Below are 20,636 nucleotides of genomic sequence, written 5' to 3' on the forward strand. Positions count from 1 at the left end.
GGGTATTGGGGCTTGAACTCTGGGGCAGTCAGCCACTGAGCCACATCCTCAGGCCTATTTTGTATTTTATTTAGAGACAGGGTCTCACTGAGTTGCTTAGCACCTCGATTTTGCTGAGGCTGGCCTTGAACTCATGATCCTCTGCCTCAGCCTCCCAAACTATTGGGATTACAGGTGAGTGCCATTTCACTTCTGAACGTTCTTGCATTATCTCAGGTATGAGTTTTGGGGACACTACATATCCAACCCATAACATTCTGCTCCTGGCCCCCCAAAGCTCATGCCCATCTAACAAAGCAAAATACATTTAGTTAATTTCCAAGAGTCCCCACAGCCTTAACAGTTCCAGGATTACCCAAAGTCCAAGTCCAAAATTTCTTCTGAATCTCAAGTGAAATTCTAAGCTCTTGCTCTCTAAATATCAAGAGCAAATTGCATATATTTAATAAACAATAGCACAGAGTAAACATTTTTACTTCTCCTTATGAGGGAGAAATAGGAGCATAGGAAGAAGGAGAAGGACCAAAGGAAGACCAAAGTCCAGCTGGGAAACCAAGTTCTGTAGCTCTGTGACTGGCCCTGGGAGCGTGGCATTGGGTAGTTCTCTCTAAGGGGCCTTCAGGGCTCTGGCCTGTGACCTGGCTGGCTGAAGCCACATGGCCTCTCTCTTGCCTGGTTTTTGCCTTAATTTTGCAGCTTTCTTCAGCAGATGATCAACTTTACTGGCATCTCATAAATCTTGGGGGGGTCTCTGCTGCAACTCTGGCTTTCTTTCTTCTTGTTTTATTTATACATGACAGCGGAATGCATTGCCATTCTTATTACACGTAGAGCTCAACTTTTCATATCTCTGGTTGTATACATAGTGTACTCACACCAATTCATGTCCTCCCTCATACATGTACTTTGGATAATAATGATCATCACATTCCTCCATCATTAATTACCCCATGTCCCCTCCCTTCTCCTCCTACCCCTCTGCCCTATCTAGAGTTCGTCTATTTCTTCTGTGCTCCCCCTCCCTATCCCACTATGAATCAGCCTCCTTATATCAAAGAAAACATTTGGCATTTGTTTTTAGGGGATTGGCTAACTTCACTTAGCATTATCTTCTCTAACTCCATTCATTTACCTGTAAATGCCATGATTTTATTCTCTTTTATCGCTGAGTAATATTCCAGTGTGTGTGTGTGTGTGTGTGTGTGTGTGTGTATAAAACATTTTTTTATCCATACTTCCACTGAAGGGCACCTAGTTTGGCTCTACAGTTTAGCTATTGTGAATTGTGCTGCTATAAACATTGATGTGGCCATGTCCCTGTAGTATGCTGTTTTAAAGTCCTTTGGGTATAGACCGAGGAGAGGGATAGCTGGGTCAAATGGTGGTTCCATTCCCAGTTTTCCAAGAAATATCCATACTGCTTTCCATATTGGCTGCACCAATTTGCAGTCCCGCCAGCAGTGTATGAGTGTACCTTTCCCCCCACATCCTCGCCAACACTTACTGTTGTTTGTCTTCATAATAGCTGCCATTCTGACTGGAGTGAGATGATATCTTAGAGTGGTTTTGATTTGCATTTCTCTGATTGCTAGAGATGATGAACATTTTTTCATGTGTTTGTTGACTGATTGTACATCATCTTCTGAGAAGTGTCTGTTCGGGTCCTTGGCTCATTTATTGATTGGATTATTTGTTTTTTTGGTGCTTAGCTTTTTTGAGTTCTTTATATACCCTAGATATTAGTGCTCTATCCGATGTGTGAGGGGTAAAGATTTGCTCCCAAGATGTAGGCTCTCTGTTCACCTCACAGATGGTTTCTTTTGCTGAGAAGATTTGACCACGCCCCTGCAAAGCCACGCCCCCGAATCCTCTTTCACTTGCTGATGTAAGGTGCTGAGTTGAAACCCATCCATGGCTCACACCCTGGGAAAGTGCCCACCCCATACCCCAACCTGGTCCTTGCCCAGTTCCTAAGAGTCAGTTTCAAACCCAGAACCTGATTCAAGAGGCCACAACTATAGAAGGAGGAATCCCGACCTTGACCTTACCTTCACCATAATGAGTGAGCCAAAGGCAGGTGCAGATATCCAGAAGGGTGCCCAGCATGAGGTCACTTTCCTTTCAAGCTTCTGGAGTCATGCTCGGCACACGATTTGACCCAGATGGCATGAGAACGGAAGGGCAGGTTTTGCTTTGATGAGAGGGGCCTGGCCTCAGGTGCTCCCTGCTCAGACTCAAGACCACTTAGGAGGGACACCCCTCACCTGACAAGGCTCTGCTGCCACTAAAGCTGGGAGGGCAGAGGGAGTTCCTCAGGGTGGAAGCACGGGAGTGCGTGTTTTCCAGACCCCTCCTGCCTGGACAGGGGCTGGATTCTACCACATGTGAAGCTGACAGGTGCCCTTCTGGACATATCCCTGCTCATTGACAGCTAGCTGGCACTCACGGGGCAGGAGCAAGGCTCCCAGTTGAGCTGGGCCAACCTCAGGTGGAGGACTGGGCCTGCTCTGGGATTTTTTCCCAGGTCTGGAGATTGACATGCCTGGTCCTGTGTCACCAGAGCAGACTCTTATCATCATGGAGCTGCTTCACGGTGCTGATCCCATCTCACAAAACAAGGAAGAGAGCAAGACTCCTCCCTGCACACCTCCACTGCACCCCCACCACCCTGCACACCCCCTCCCTGCACCCCCTGCACACCCCTTACTTCACCCCCCCACCCTGCACACTCTCTCCCTGCACACCTCTCCCTGCACACCCCACCACTGCTGAGCATGTCTTCCACCACAAACGCAAGTGAAGGTTTCTCAGGGTCTGCTTCCTCTCATTCCCAGAAGGAGTCAGCTTGTCACCTTGAGGACAGAGGAGGTGTTGCAGGGTCAGGGTGGCAGGGGAATGCAGAGTGGGCTGCCACAGTTCCAGTGTCCCTCATGGAGGAAGGTTTCCTGCCTTGAAAACAGGTGGCCCTCTTGGAGACAGTGTTCCAGTACAGTCTGAAGACCACCAGCTGGATTTCCAAACTTGCAAAGACATTAGCAGGTGTTCTTCTCCAGAGCTTCTGAGGTCTTGGGGTGGCTTCTCTGAGAGAATGACCCAGAAGTTCCCCCAGAACCACTGTCTTCATGCCTGCAAGACACTTATGGGTTCTTTGCTCAGAATCTGTTGTAGTGAAGGTGAGGCAGACCTTTGGAAGGGGTCAAAGCGAGCACTAGAACAAACATCTTATTTTCTGGAATGGCCTTCACTTTAAGTTACTGTGTTACCATATAACCTGCCAGACAGATCTTGCTTTGTCCTACTTGAGCCAGGTCACCTGCCACAGGACCTGGCTTCCCCAGTGGAGGAAGCAGTGAACATAGACTTCTCTCCACATATCCTGTTAAGTGTGCCCATAGCAGGTGTCTGGTGGCCCGTGGGGTCATGTGCAGCACCTAGCAGCAGCCACTGGTCAGTCGCACTCCACAAGGTGGGCTGAGGAGTTGTCCAACTAATGGATTCAGACAGGTTGTCACGTAGATGGGACACAAAAGGAGCGAGCTCTCTGGAGCAGTGACTAAATGTGGTCTGTGCACTGTCCTGCAGCAGAGGTGATGTCCCTCCTAGGAACTTGCAGTGCAAAGGGGCTGATTAAGATGGCCCAGATGCTGCGGTGATCCCTGTCTCACCAGCTGATAATCATAATCGAGCTGCTCTTCCTCATGACCTTGATTTTGCTTGCTTTGAAGAAACTTCCTCACAACAAATCCCTTTGATGTTAAAACCTGAATATCGAACAGGCTGAGCTGGCTGTGGGTGGCCATCTGTCATAGGGGATGGACAACGCCACCTCTTCATACATTACCCTCTCAGGGAAGACTTCAGAGACTCCAGCTTTTCTCTATTTGTAAGTCTGTTTGTCTTTTCTCCATCCCTCATTGCCTTGTCTAGGACCTGAATTAATGGCTGTGCAGGTCACAGCAGCAAACATTAAGCATGGCGTCCTCGTCCTGCAGAATGACGTGAGCTGAGAACCAGACAACAGATGGCCTAGCAGCCGGTCAGTCTGCCTGCAGGAGATAACCTGCGAGTGCAGCCAAGCCTCAGGTCGGGCTCAAGGTGCTGCAGACCACAGTCCCGAGGAAGGAAAGCTGCAGAGGGCTGCTGTCCACAGAGGCAGAGGAGCAGAGGAATGCTGGGCGGGGACACAAGCCTGGGAGGTAACTGCCATCAGGCTGTTCAGCATCCCTGCAGCAGAGGACGCTTGGGTTCCTCCAGGCCTGGGAGATAGGCTGGCCAAGCTCCACCTGTGCTGCCACCCTGCAGACATGCTAGGTTGCTGGGCATCGAGGCTGAGCAGCTTCCTAATATTTGTCTGTTCATTTGTAAAATGGAGTCACCAAAAACAACTATTAAAGTTTTGGGCAGGGGGTTTGTTTTGTTTTTGCACTGAGGACTAAACCCAGAGGTGCTTAACCACTGAGCCACATCCCCAGTCCATTTTTATTTTTTATTTTAAGACAGGGTCTCACTAAGTTGCTCAGATTTTTGTTAAGAGTCTTGTTAATATAAGCCTCAAAAGCACAACCCTGGTGATCTACTTTTTCCAGCTACAGTCTGCCTAGAGTTGCCACTCTGTTAAACTATTCGAGTGCATTAATCCAATTATTATGTTACACCTTTGACAATCTAATTATTTTGTTTCTGAATGTTCTTGCATTGTCACATGTATGAGTTTTGGAGGATGCTATATATTCAAACCATAATATTCTGCTTCTGGCCCCCAAAAGCTATGTTCATCTGACAAAGAAAAATACATTTAGTCCATTTCCAAGAGTCCCCACAGCCTTAAGAGTCCCAGCATTACCCAAAAGTCCGAGTCCAAAATCTCTTCTGAGTTTCAAGGCAAATTCTAAGCTCTTTTCCCCAGTAAATGTCAAAAACAAATTACATACATTCAGTACACAATGGCACAGAGTAAACATCTCCACTTCTCCTTACGAGGGAGAAATAGGGCATGAAAAGAAGGAATAGTACCAAAGTTAGGCCAAAATCCATGGGCTGGGAAACCAAGTTCTGTAGCTCCATGTCTGGCCCCTGGGCACGTGGCATGGTGATATCGCTCCAAAGGGCTTGTAGGGCTCTGCGCCCATGACCTGGCTGGCTGGAGCCCACACACCTCTCTCTCACCTTGTTTTTCTAGACTCCTGCAGCTTTCTTCATAAGACGTCCAAACTTACTGGCATCTTAAGTACCAGGGGTTTCCTCCACGGCTTGGGCTTTCTTTTCACCTCTTCATACATCACCCTCTCGGGGAAGACTTCAGGGACTCCAGCTTTGCAATACTGGCCTCCCAGGCCTTCCTTTGAAATCTCTGTGGAAGACTCAATGACCCCCTAACCTAGCATCCTGCATTCCTGCATAACCAGCAAAGTCCCCACCATCTTGACTGGTAGCCAAGCCTCCTGGGATCATGAATGAAGCAACCTCTGAGTGACTGTGTGGCTGATTGGTATAAAATTTTTTTTAAAAAAATTATAGTAACTCCTGTGAAAGCAGGGTTCCCCCAAGACCTCTTTTTTTGAGAGGTGGATGGGTACCAGAGATTAAACTCAGAGCACTTGACCACTGAGCCCCATCCCCAGCCCTATTTTGTATTTTGTTTAGAGACAGGATCCCACTGAGTTGCTTAGGCCTCACTTTTGCTGAAGCTGGCTTTGAACTCACAATCCTACTGCCTGAGCCTCGGGAGCCACTGGGATTACAGACATGTGACACCACACCCAGCCCATGACCACTTATTAGGAATTTTTTTTCTTTACGCTCTTGAGCTTGAGATGCATGTTGTCTTCAAAGTTTCTGAGATATCCTTAAGCTATCTTTCCTATTGTCCCTTCAAAGTGCTTTGCATCTCTTTACTGGGTTTAATATTCAATAATCACACATTCTTTAGTCTCAGGTTTTCTTGCAATTTTGTAAGTCTTTCAAATCATTCTTCTCTGATTTTTTGATCCTCATAGTAATCTTGGCTAAAAGCCTCCAGCAATAACCATGAAATCTGCTGAATGTTGTGCTACCTTGAAATTTTCTCTCCTAGATTAGGTGGTATATCACCTTTAAATTTAGCCTCACAAAAAGTCTGGAGGCATGGACAAAATATAGACAACTTCTTTGCCAGAACATGAGTCCTCCTCTGAAACCTGGTGAATACAGCCTTGAGTGTCCGCAATCCTATGGGCATCTGGTCTTCTGAGCTCCCACTGGAATTGCCCACTAAGCTCTACTCACAGCTTTCTAAAGCTTTCCAGCTTGCGTCTTTAAATGTTTCAAAATTTCTCCCCCCAAAAAACCAGGTCCAAAGGCTTCTGAAACACATGGTCAGGTTAGTCCCAGCAATGACCCCACTTTTGGAACTGATTTCTATTTTAGCCAACTTTTGCATTGCTGTGACCAATATACCTGACAAGTACAAGTTAGAGAGGAAAAGGGTTATCTTGGCTCACTGTTTCAGAGGTTCGGTCCACAGTTGGCCACCTCCATAGCTCTGGGCCAGAGGTGAGGCAGAGCACTGTGGTAGAAGGACCTCAAGGGAAAACAGCTCAGGACATGGCCACCAGGAAGGAGAGAGAGAGAGAGAGAGAGAGAGAGAGAGAGAGAGAGAGAGAGATCTTCTCACCCAGGAAAAAATATAAACCCCAAAGGCCTCCCCCAGCCAGTTCCTTCTTTCAGTCCCAGCCCACCTGCCTGTAGTTCCTGCCAAGTGAATCTGCACCACTGGATTAAATCTCTGATCAGGTCGTACCTCTCATAATCTAACCATTTCACCTCTGAATGTTCCTGCATGGCCTTACACACAGCTCTTAGGGGACACCACATCCAAACCCTAACAACAGGGTAGAATGAAATATTAACTATCGATGATAGTGGACTAAATTGAGTGGAAGAAGAGATAAAAGTAAACACCTGGACAGCATGCGGACAGCCATGTAGGGAAGACAGCCGTGAGGGCAGTTGCCCCTGCTGGCCTGGGCTCCCCTCGGCCCTCTCTCATCAGTGACCCCTGCACTGGGTGCTCCCGGGCCCACTGTACACACAGCCATGGTGGGTAGCTGAGCCTGAAGGACACAAAGAAGAAGGGTGATGGCGTCCTGGACAGCCCAGTCTTGGAGCTGCCCCCAACCCCAGCCCCAGTGGCTGGGGGCTGATAGAGGCTGGGGGTGGCACAGGAGTGGGACTGAGTAGCCTCTGGAATGCTGGAGCTGGATGCATGATGACCCCAGTGGCCCTGAACCCAACACCTTTCCCAACACCTTGCTGTCAGCTGCTCACCAAGGCTGTGCCCACTGTTCTTTGGTGAAGAAGTGGAATTTGACCCCTTACCAATGGAAGTAAGGGACACTTCTTCCATCAAGTATAACTGTTAGTGACACTTCATTGATGACGTCAGCTGCCACTGGGCCTGGCCATGGCCTCTTGTAGCCAGATAATCACCGGCAGCCCCAATTGCACATGGCACAACTAAGGTGCCCTGCCACAAGCCCACACCCTTCTTCAGCACCACCATCCTCTACCCCAAGGACCCCAAGACCATCCACACCACCACCCTGGATTACAAGTGCCACAAGAACCTGAGGAGTTTATTGTCCAGTGTGGCACTGAGGCCAGAGTTCCCGGGCAGTGACAGCCTCTTGGATGAATGCTGACTGGAACGTGATGGCTTGGGGTTGAGCCAGCTCTTCCACTGTGCTGGTCCCCAGACCTCCCTGGGCAAGTTGGGCCATGTTGCCCTTGGCTTCATTCCAGCCCAGAGTCTGACCTGGAGATACCTCTAAGCTCAGCCTGGGGAAGAAGAAAAAAGAATTACTGCATCTTGCGATTACTGAGATACTTGGTTTTGTTTTTTTAATTTTCAAATTATCATTAAAAGGAATATACTTCCAGAGTTTCCCAAAAGTCTTGACATGATGAGAAAATAAAAAGATAACCAAAGCAAAAGAACAATAGCAGGGGCTGGGGATGTGGCTCAAGCAGTAGCACGCTCGCCTGGCATGTGTGCAGCCCGGGTTCGATCCTCAGCACCACATACAAATAAAGATGTTGTATCCGCCGAAAACTAAAAAATAAATATTAAAAAAATTCTCTCTCTCTCTCTCTCTCTCTCTCTCTCTCTCTCTCTCTCTTAAAAAAAAAAAAAAAGAAGAAGAAGAAGAACAATAGCAACCGTCTGAACCACGGCAGGGGAGGGGGACAGCTCTTCCTCCATCGTCAGTGTGCCTGAAAAAAGAACTTGGAAATGTTTCTGGGACAGAAAAAAGTGAGTTCTAAAGCTTTTCAGCCGCAGGTGTCTTCCCTCCCACAAAAGTGGTGCTGCTTCAGTTGATTATGATGCCCCTAGGTTTTCAATCGATAGAGTACTGGGTTCCATTCCATTCTTCATTTCCACCTCCATTTGTGTTTCCTGTTAACCAAAACTTTTGGAATCCTCTAGATACTTTTTGTGATATGGAAAAATTCCAAACCAAAATAAGAGATACTTGTTAAAAAAAAAATCCACTTCACTGCATTCTCTCGTTTCAGAAAGTCAGGTGGCTGGATAGCACAGTTTGGGGACAGTGGCTTTCATCTGCTCCCTGCAGGTTGGTTACAGTCACGGGTTCTGGCAATGTCCTTGCACACTTGGCACCTGTTTAATGTCTTGTGTTACTCTCTCAATAGATCTTTTGGAGTTTGAAAAATACTTTCCTATTTTTTCATAAAGGAAAATGTAGCAGAGGGCTCTTCTGACAGAGATGGCATTTTAAAAGAATGCTTTCAAAAATATTTTGGGCTGGGCACAGTGGTGCATGCCTGTAATCCCTGCAGCTCAGAAGGCTGAGATGGGAGGATTGGAAGTGCAAAGCCAGCCTCAGCAAAAAGTGAGACACTAAGCAACTCAGTGAGACCCTATCTCTAAATAAAATACGAAATAGGGCTGGGGTGTGGCTCAGTGGTTGAGTGCCCCTGAGTTCAATTCCAGTACCTCCCAAAAATATTTTAGGGACTCTGGGAAGGAGGTTTCCACTCGGGACTGCTATGCCACCAGGAGGAGACAGATGCCGTGGTCCAGCCCCGGTGGGGATCCAGGGGTCCTGAATTGGCATCGGCAAAAGAAGAGATGAGACAACAGGTTGCAAGTTACAAGCAGCCCCCAGAAAAAACCTGCTGCCCCTGGAGGGGCCTTTATTTTTATACCTTTTTTACAGGTGTTTTTTCAGGTAGCTAATGAATACCTTCAAAGCCCAAAACTTCTTTGATTTACATAATTCTGAAGAGTTACAATCTTTTCTGACATACATTGATTACTAAGATATTGAGTACATTGTTTAAAATATTTTCCTGTAACCTTTGCCAATCATGATTAAGCTTTTATGTTTTTACCTTAAACACTAGGTGCCAGACTACGCAACTAGACTATGTCTCCTGACCTATTATTCATTTTTAACTTTAAAGCATACCTATAATTATTTCATTAACCTTTAACTTTAAAGCATACTTATGATTATTGGTAAGCTTTCTTACTTCTAAACTAAAATCCCAGTAAAAACACACTTAAAATAGTGAAAGTCTAATACTTAAAAAGCCTACTACTCTGAAGTGCTTCTAAAATATATCTATGTTAATTTTACCTTATTTCATTTTTAATTTCCAAGGTAATTTTCTTTTTTATATGACCTATTTAACTTCTTTCTTACAGAGTTTCCTTGATCCTTGGTCAAAGCACACCAATTCTTATGTCTGTAATCTTTAACTAAAGGGCAGAGTTTACATCTCAACCCATTTGTCATTTATATTAACTATGTGTTTTCCATTTTCATCATAAATTCCTGTGTAAGGCAAAGGAGGGTCTGTTGGTGGGGTAATGTATTTTTATTAGCCTCTTGTCCTTGAGGGGATACCATAAGCTACGTATGGTGGTCCTTGTATTGTTGGCACAGCAATTGTTTTTCTGTAGCTAGCTGTTGTACAGGTTGTGGCTTTAGGGTGGGGTTGGGGGTGCTAGTGTAAATTGTTAACCATGGGATAAACATTTCTTGTTTCTTAGGCTGTTGTTTGTATCCTGAGAGACATTGAAATGCATGGCATGGCATGTCTCTATTGTATCCTTAATCTCATTCTGGGAATTTTCTTGCAATCTCAGGCAACACGTACTTTTCTTAGTGATTGACGTATGGCCTGTTATCCATGTCATGAGTATTATAAACAAAACACTTAACATCCCTAATGGTTCCGGTTTCCAGATGGTGTGGCCCTGCCACAGCATCCACTGTGACCCTGTCAGACAGCGGGTGCAGGAACGCCTTCAGCAGACAGATGTTGATGTTTCTGGTGATCCGGTTCATCATGTGCCGCAGTCCGGCTTGTTTACAGACCCTAACAATCATGAGGGTCTAGATGGACTCAAGCTTAGGACTTTGATGGTATCAATATTGTAGAGATACTGGATCTAATTCAAAAAGTGAGGAATCTTGCTTAACATCCCCTGACATTATGCTTGGGTGAATTTAGTGTAAGGAATAATGTCATAACTCAGACTTTACTACCCATCTACTGTAGCCATAGAGGACATTTCTTTCCTGCCACTGTATACATGAAAGTGACCACGGTGGGGTTGGGTGTGAACTGAAGATGTTTCCTCCAGAACATCTCAAGAGCACAGCTGATCCATTGCATCAGGGATGGTGCTTGGTGGGGCAGAAGTGCCACCAGGCTGCCCTCCTCACCCACCTCCAACCACCACCCCACCCCACCATCCTACCACCTTCAACCCCAGCTCCAGCCTTTGCTTCTTAGAACCTCCTGCCAGTCTCTGCAGGGATGGAGTATAGAAAGTGGCAGGTGGACTTTTTCTGCTAATATTGGAAAAAATAAATCATACATACTTCCTTTGGATACATCCAAATTATGTCAAGTGCTCCAGGGTTAGAGGTCTGTAAGCTCTGCCTCCTGCTATATTTCCAGGTTTTTGTGGATGGCTTCTTCGTGTCTTAAAAAGAAAAATTGAGAGCTCTCTGGGAACCCTGGAGCTACAGCAGGGATTGTTGTTATAAGGAACACAGGTGTCATAATAATTGCTCTCACTTAGAGGCACTGAAGCCCTCTTAGAGCCATTGTGTCCTGTATCCTCTACAGACAGTAATGTCTGGTCTCTCGGCTCCTAACAAATGGCACACATATCCTGATGGAGCTGCAGTCAGTTTCATGTTCCAAGTTTGTCAGGGTGCCTCTCAGCAGGGACCCAGTGAGGACTGTCACTCTGGGACCCTACAGTCCCATCATGTGCAGAGCAACAAATACCACCTGCCTTGGAAGAATAAATTATACAACATTTATTGGTAAAAATAGATTTTCTATCTTATGTCTTAATGTTGACACCTAAGTGATAGGTGTGATTTTTTTACTTATCCTAGGAAAAATTCCCAGAGCTTTGCTCTGCCAAAATGGAGACACTTGGATGAGCTTTGAGGAACACTGTGGGCATGGTGACAGGAGACAGAATGTAGGAGAATGTGGCCTCTGAAGTGCTTTGAGGTGCTCTCATGAGACTTTTTCATCTTAGGGGATCGTTTTGAGGTTAGGCAAGTCACTTTTTTTTTATTAGTTCTAATCAGTTATACATGACAGTAGAAAGCTCCTCAATTCATTGTACACGAATGGAGCAGAAGTTGGCCATACATGAAGTAGAGCAAGCAAGTCATTTTAGGTGTGGAGAGAACCTGACCCTTATCAGCCAAGCATGTGGAAGTGAGTGGCGGCAGATGTGTAAGGCTCGTTGTGAAAAGGTGGGGTTGATTTGGTTAAGTCATTCATTAGGGAACCAGCTGGGGTTCTAACCCTATTTTTCCTCCAAATCTGCTTTCTGACATTTGCAGAATCAGAAGCATGTGGACACACTGGGGAACTCTCCATGTGGAGTCATGTTAGTTTTCAGGGAGGAAGTAGTGATTTTTAAACTCACTGATTAAAAGCAAGCATTCTTAAGTGTGCCTTAGAAATATATCTTGTTAATAATAAGAAAGCTTTTCACTCAGTTTCCTAAATTTAAGGCTTTCATGTAATAAGGGTGATTTGTACTTTCAGAGAAAAGTTTGTTGCCTTTCAAAGTATAGACATTTAGAAAGACTTAGCTTAACAGGTATCTTCCCACCTGACATTGTGCCTGCTGTGGTTGCCTGCTTTAAGGTAGATTGTCACTCCTGCCTTCTTCCCTCTGTCTGTCTTTCACAGCCCCATCTTCCCTCAGGGCCATCATTATATGGCAAGGGTCTATAGCAGGGCCCCCTAAACTTTGCTGAATGGCTGTCACAATAGGAAAAAAAGTGTAGTGGTAAAGTACACCCCTGTCTCACTTCAGCTTGCCACACATTTGCCATTGTCTTGTTCCACAGAGTTGGATCAGAGACATCAGCGGCACCAATCCCAGGGTTAGTGTTTATATCCCAGAACCTCTGGGCTTCTCTCTTATCAGGGTTAAACCTCTAGTATCTAAGAGAGTGTGCAGCACTTGCAGCTGCGAGTCTGTGGTGGAACCCAGTACGTTCCCCATTTCCCCTTCCTCACGGCTCTGTGAGGGGGCCACACCCTGTCTTATAGGCTTATCTCAGACTCCTGCTCGGGCGCCAGCTCTGTGGGCTCTCTCGTCCAGTGAGGAGGTCCACAGAACAGAGAAGAGGAGAGTGTGGCTATGGAGTCGCTAATCAAGACCTCTGGAGACCAAGCAGAAAGCAGGTCTGATTTTACTGTGCAGTTACCATATATATGTACTCAGGGAGGAGCTAAGCAGATTACGGGCAGCCACCAATGCATTCTGGCCAACTATCCCCAGAGCTACCAATCAAGGAGTGGGCCATGGAGCAAGTGCAGGGACTGAAACACACAGCCTCATGCCCAGGGCTGTACCTATAGGACAAGTGGTTTGCCACTCAAATGCCCTTAATGTATGCCACATATATAGTACTCCATGCACTTGTCCCCACAGGTGGGCACTGACCCTGAGCAAGAGAGGTGGGACAGGAAAAAGCAGAGCTCCAAGCATATCATAACTCAGAAGGCCCTGTGAGATGCTAAAGGGGGATCAAAGCAGTCTTTCAAGTAATTTTGAAGAAAAAAATTACGTGAGTTTCTGGGTTCTCAAAATAGCATTTTCTTCAAGGATCCAGATGTGAGCAAAGTTGACAATTTACTCAACCTTAAAGCTAATAGATTTCAATTTTAAAAGAAGAACAATGTGTTTTTGAAGTTTTAATTATTGTTGGAAACTTAACTTATGATTTTGAATGTTTTAAAAGTAAGAATTTGAAAATGTAGCATAGTCTTGCATATTTACTTTTGGAAATTTAAGTGCATTTAATTTCTGCAAATGCAAGTTGTTTGCTTTAATTTACTAGATCAAATTGGACACCATGAATTTTTTAAAATTTAAAGGTAGGACAGCTATTTTCTTAAAGAGCTTGTTGGCCCCTACTGGGCAGGTGTATAGACAAATCATATAAATACGCCCACGTCATCCACACATCATCTATATATACTGCACAAGTGTCAGACATACAAATCACGCAGCCCGTGCAGCATTCTTGCTGTGCTTTCCCTGCCTGCACTGACAAACCCCCATTCGCACCAGCAAGCACGTTTAATCTGCATCTCCTGCAGTCCTGGGCACCAGCTAGGCCCTCACAGAGCCTGTCTACTGCTTCATGCCCAGCAACAGACCATCCTTACCCAGATGGCATACAGGAATCCCTTGCCCACTGGAGAGATGCCCACAAACTCAATGGCCTTCAACATAAACTGACCTTTCCTGCAGCCTGACACTTCCTTCCTCTCCTCTCAAAAGGACCTAGGTGGGCACATGTGTCCTAGACTATAATGCAATTCAGAATTGCTTAAGAGGCCTGAGTAATTTCTGAATATTCAATGCTCCCACACTTTCTGGGAGTGTCTAAAGTTGTAATAACAAATCCCGGAGTGCTTGCATGCCCCTGCATCCATTTCATTACAGGGAACTCTGGCCACTTGCCCTGTTTCTTCTTTGTAAGAAGTGTGATGAGAGGAGCAGACTGACAATATTTACACTGATGGTTTCAAATGCAACAATGAGTGAAGTGAGAGCACGTGTGGGGAACAGGAACCCAGGAGTGAGGGGCTTGTGCCTGGGGAGCAGATAATGAACAGTGCCACTCTGCTAACACAGTCTAAATGACAGCACTTGAGGGTATGTTATCTACTTTGTGAGTGCTTCAAATAGTCGTTAATAACATGCTTATTCACAGCAAGTACCAATATTACAGAGGATTCTAAAGGGCATCCAATCTACAAAAATAAAAAAATTAAAGGGAAATCTTAGGGCAGGGCACCCTCACTTCCCATGATTCTTCGATATTGTGAGAAGCGATCTTTCTCCAGCAGCTCAGTTGAGTGCCAGTGAAGCAACTTTTGTCACCACTTTTCTTTGCAGAGCACCTGGAGATACTGTACAGTTCAAGGAGATGCTCAAAAGACAGTGCTCACTCTGTTCTCCAGGTTTCCATAAGAGTGTTGAGTACAGACCCAGAGATTAGAACATGTCAAAGGCAACATCTTTGGTGAAATTCAAGACAGTAAACAAAAGGTGCCCACAGACAAACACCTAGAGTCCTCTGCTCTCCCTACTGGGCTATGAAAGGATGCTGTGAAACTCTCTTAAGATTGCTTAAGCTGAGTTCAGTGGTGCACATGTGTAATCCCATTGGCTTGAGAGGCAGAGACAGGAGGATCATGAGTTCAAAGACAGCCTCAGAAATGTAGCAAGGCCATGAGCAACTCAGCAAGACTGTCTCTAAAAAATATATTAAAAAGGGCTGGAGGTGAGGCTCAGTGCATAAGCACCCCTTGGTTCGATCTCCAATGCTCTGCCCCAAGATTTTAACTTTAAGTATTTAGTTGACATTTTTACTTTGACTATAATTCATTCCATTTCGGAAAACACAAGAAATTTGTTGGGAGGCATTAGAAATATCCTAAAACTCATTGGGTTTGTGATCATCCAAGTGTAAAAAAAAAAAAAAACTTCTTTCCCTGAATATTTAAGATCTGTGCAGGTATTTTTTTTTCAAGGCACTGTGGCACATGCCAGTAATACCAGTGACTCAGAGACTGAGGCAGGAGAAGTGCAATTCTGAGGCCAGCCTCAGCAACTTAGCAAGACACCCAACAACTTAGTAAGACCGTTTCTCAAAGTAAAAATTAGAGTAGAGATGTTGCTCAGTGGTATAGGAGCCAAAAAAAATATTTTTCATTGTAATACTGTTTCACACATACAACTTAATAAAATACCACCAATATTCCATGTCACCCTAGGTTAAATAGATAAGGTAATCACAATTATTGCACTTGACTGACTGTCCCATCTACTTAGCAGTCTCCATTCTTGATTGAAGGTATATGATTTTTCAATTCTCACAGAAAACTGGGCTCAAGACTTACCATCTTGAAGCAGTTACTTCATGGTTCATTTGGGAAACTGATTATCTTTTGCGAAAACAAGGAAAATCATGGCGACATTAAATATACTTTGTGTTTTGTTTTTGTTTTTGTTTTTTAGGAAGTGAGGGGCTCATGTTGTACTACACAATTATAGTGGAGCAAATAAATGAAACACACCATATTACTCCTTGTAACAATAGTCCACTTTATGCTTTGAATATAATCCTTGCTGCTCTGCCAATGCAACTTATTTTTAAAAGTTCATGTTTCTTTTTCCTCCTCTCCCCCTCTCTCACCTGATGGGAAACAGGATTACATTTGTTCCCCATCCTAGGGATAATTATGTGTCCTTGAGTACATGCTCCCCATAAGAACAAAGAGATCCATATGTTGGGGATGGCACCAAAAGAACTCAGAAATGACTATCTCCCAAATTAACAACTGAATGACAACTCCAAACAGGGAACACATGGGATGCATTCTTTGAGTCACCCCTTTAAAAACCCTCTGTTTCTGCTGATAGACAGAGACAGGATTCCCCTGTGTTTTTCCCTTGTAGCAAAGCAATAAACCTATTTTTCTTTTTTCTCAAAACCATGTTCTCATTATTGGAATGGATTGAAAGATAAGGACCAAGATTTTGGCAACACACATTTAAAAAAGAAATGTAAACTTCCCGTTCCAAAGCCTGCTCTCCTGACTGGCTGACAAGCATGTATGGTGACATTCAGTGTCATGGTACCTAAAATAGGAACACATGCCAATAGAAAAAGAGAGAGCCATCTGGGGTGACTGATTCAGGTACCCCACTTCTGCATATGTGTTCAAAGCAAATGATGGATTTATACACACAGATGTGTGGGGAAAATATGTTCCAGGGATCTAGGATCTTATTATGCAGTAAACTGACTATAGCTATTAATATGTGGTGCAATCAAAGATTGTTTTCCCCATAATTATGCAAAATATATGAAGTGAAAGATATGTAAATTACTGGTTGGATCATTTAATATATACATGTATCATCTGAACACAATTCTTAAATTTCTTACCTGTAAAATGAAAATTATTCATTCTCTAGTGCAGTAACTTGGGCTGAGGTTGTAGCTCAGTGATAAGCGCTTGCCTAGCATCCTTGAGGCACTGGGTTCAATCCTCAGTACCACGTATAAATAAATACATAACAAAGGTATTATGTTCATTTTCAACTAAAAAAAATTTTTTTAATTGCAGAAACTACCAGGTTCTACCAAATTAAAACTTAACATGCGGGGCTGGAGTTATGGCTCAGCTGTAGAGTGCTCGCCTAGCATGTGCGAGGCCCTGGGTTGAATCCTCAGCACCACATAAAAATAAATAATAAAGATATTGTGCTCAACTATAAAATAAATATTTTTAAAAAAAACTTAACATGCCTTAGACAACTTTAAATGACTCATCAGAACCAAAGCAGTTTCCTGCATGAGATGTTCTGGAATAGAAACAAGCAGAAAATGTAAGAGTCATAACCCTTGGAATGGCTGATGGCTATGTAGATGAAACCTAAATCAAAGGATCCTACACACACACTGCTTCCATGTCTTTTATGCATAAAATTTATCATTACCTTGCAATATTTATATATCCCAATCAACTGAAATCAACTGGATGTTTGTGTATGTTCTGTTGAGCCAAAAGGCTAACATACACACACAAAAAAAAATCATAAGGTAATATTTTTTGTTTTGTGTATAGCTTGGGAACAGAAATGGTAAATACTCAAATGTCTCACCTGAATAAGAACTTCATTTTTCTCTGTGGGGTGGCATGTGCTCATGTTCCTGTTAAGACCAGAAAGGGACAGGTGTAATTTAGAGAATCTCATAAGAACTCAGGAGTAGAGAAGTTTGGGGAGCCTGTGTCATAGACTTTCTATCCTTTAGTCCAAAAATGTATAATAACCATGATAAATTCTAGAGCAGAATAAAAGATGGCCAAAGGAAAAGGATATATAATTATGTAAATTATGTGGGAGGTTTCCATGTCCATGAGTATGGCTCTTTCTTTTCACCCTCATTTTTGGGCTCTGATTATATCTGATTATATCACCCTGCTGTTGTCCAAGTCTAAACAGGTGTCTGATATTGGGCAAAAATATCTTTCTGAATGTTTTGATGTAGTTCAGTTTGCTCCAGGGTTTACTCTTGGAGAATTCATGAGGAACTTCTTAGGTTCTTCAGTTGTTTTTGTTATTATTTTCTTTGACACATGACAGGAGCCAGGATGGGCCAGTGTCCAGCTGACCACATACCTTCCCAGGCAAGCACTGAGAATAATTTTCTCCAATGGCCCTCCTTACACAAAATATGCACAGGTGGTTCCTGGTTCTAGGGTATACAAAATTCCTCTGTTGGGAAGTTATGTTCTCCCAAGTTTCGAGGTCCTTAGGAATACTCTCATTCCATAAAGTAAAAAAAAAAAATTGTACCCGAATTTGAAGACACAGGTGCTTAACCACTGAAACAAATACACAGTGGTTTTTATTTTGAGACAGGGTCTCACTAAGTTGCTTGGGGCCTTGCTAAGTTGTGGAGGCTGGCTTTGAACTTGGGATCCTCCTGCCCCACCCTCTCAAATTGCTAGGATTAAAGATGTGCACCTCTGCAACTGGCACCTGTAGAATAAGAACTTTTTAATAAATTTATTTATTTACTTTTATGGGGTGTTGAGGATTGAACCAAGGGCCCTAGTACATGCTAGGCAACCACTCTACCAGTAATCAACAACCCAGCCCACCTGCAGGGTAAAATTGTACAGTATTAATTCAAAACAGAGATTTCTACAGCTTACTTTCATGTTCTCATAAGTATTTTAATATCTTCATAATTAGAAACAGAAGAAATGAAATAAGATCTAATTTATGGGAATACCATACTCCAAGTAAGTTGGTGTTTCTAAAAAGAGTAATAGAGATATTTTAACATGTCTTCACTATCTGTTATGTAGAACCTTTGGTAAAGAGGAACAGTGTGGTCTTGTGACATACTGCCATGATTCAATACATAACAATGTTAACACATTAAGAAATTATACCTTTATTTTGTAAACAAATTCTTACATAATGTGAATAAAGTATTTCAAAATCCACCATAGTGTCTCAAAAATAACAGCTCTCAGGAACAAAGCTTCTTCTGATAAAAGGACCTATGTTAAATTTGTCTTCTCTAGTTTTCAAAAGTGAGGATATTGAGTAATCATTGAGACAAGTTTTCTGCATTATTCAAGGTTATTTGTAAGAATTTCTTTATTTCTACTACATCAACAAAGGATGTTTACTAAATTTTAAGCAAAAGTTGAAAGCAATTCTGCATTTCCTTCTTACATACATCAAAAATTGAGGTATATATAAGGGCTTTGGTATTTTTTAAAATATTTCTCATGGTGTTTCTTCATTATATATATTTTGTTGTTATCTAAGGCATACATTTCAGGTAAATGAAATTCCACATTCCCTACAGGCAGCAAGTTTCTAAGGTTAAAGAAAGTTTGAAATTTGAGTAAAAAATTGGGCACAGTATTTACAATCTTTGGGATTTCTAGGCACTGTGAATTTTCCAGTGAGTAGTATTTGAGCAATTGCTAAAAAGTCTGCAACAGTTTTTTACACTTGTATCACCTCTGCCCATTACGAATTCCCCAGTGATGAAAAAGGTGCAAACAACTTTAAAGAGTCTGTCACATTTTGTGCTTTGTACAATGTCTCTCTACTATGATTCCTGTAGTTTGCAATTAGGTTGCACCATCCTTAAAGTCATTGGCACAATGTTAATATTTGCAGGGCATCTCTCTATTGTGGAAAGGTGTGATCTGAGTAAAACCTTTCCCACACTCAATACATTTGCAGGGCTTCTCTCCAGTATGAATTTTCTGGTGTTGTGTAAGTGTTGTTTTGTGATTAAAACCTTTTCCAATTCTTCACACTTGTAGGACATTTCTCCATGAATTATTTGGTATTGAGTAAGGCCATCTCTTTGAGTAAAACCTTTTCCACAGTCATTACTTTTGTAGGGATTTTCTCCTAATAAAGTGTTCAGTGAGGTATGCTTTTTTTTCTTAAAATTTTCCCACATTCTTCACATTTGTAAGAATGCTTTCTAGTATTAAGTCTCATATGTATAAAAAGAATTGATCTAAAACCAAAGGCTTTGCCACATTCTTTACATATATAGGCCCTCTCTCCTGTATGAATCTTCTGGTGTTCGATAAAGATAAACAAGCCTTAAAATCTTTGCTACATTTTTTACATCTGTAGGGTGAATTCTCTGGCATTGAGTAAGGTATTCTCTTTTAGTAAAACTTTTACCATATTCTTCACCTATGTGGTGATAAAAAATAAAAATAGAAGCAAAGATAATTTGAATGGCAATAGAAAGAAAGATCAAGCATATATTTTTTAAAATAATATTTTTAGTTGTAGATGCACACAGTACCTTTATTTATTTATTTTTATTGGTGCTAAGGATCGAACCCAGTGCCTAGGCAAGCGCTCTACCACTGAACCACAACCCCAGCTTGGATCAGGCATATCTTAATTTCACATTATACTGCCCAAATTTGTGAAATATTGGAAATTGCCAATGAATCAAAAAATGTAGGTTAAAAACATTATTAACTGTTGTGAGAAAACCTACACAACAACATGAAATTTAAATGAAACACAGAAAAGGAAAAAAAGAAAAGAAAAAGGAAATTTAATAAAAAAAATTCTGAATAACCATGAATGTAATATTTTACAACCTCTTTTAATATAACTACAAATTTGCATCCAGAATGAGCATCCACTGTGAAGCACTGGCATTCATTATGTGGCAGAATAATACCACAGAAAATCAATTATAAGTATTCATAATAAGCTCTGATAAGGGAATTTCAATGAATAAATATATAAATGATATTAGAGAAGTTGTTTTATGATACTAATAGGTGACAATGGCCTCCCCAGAGGTCTCCAGGAGACTCCCTAAATAATGGAAATGCTGTCAGATCATGCTGACCCTTATAAGCAAATGAGAGTGTGTGAGATGTGGATTTGAATATAGTGGGACATCACTGCAGGTGAAAGAGGGACAAAAGAAGGTGAAAGCATGCCAAATGGGGCAGTTCGTGTCCTTCTGGGATAAAAG

General features: G+C 42.8%; 1 pseudogene; it reads left to right on the forward strand.

Moving 5' to 3' along the window:
* LOC107159734 overlaps positions 1-7,810 on the forward strand; it is a 22,570-nt pseudogene extending 14,760 nt beyond the window's left edge.
* The last annotated feature ends 12,826 nt before the right edge of the window (positions 7,811-20,636 follow it).

Source organism: Marmota marmota, unplaced genomic scaffold (assembly GCF_001458135.2).
Source record: "Marmota marmota marmota unplaced genomic scaffold, marMar, whole genome shotgun sequence".
In the NCBI taxonomy this organism is placed as follows: domain Eukaryota; kingdom Metazoa; phylum Chordata; class Mammalia; order Rodentia; family Sciuridae; genus Marmota; species Marmota marmota.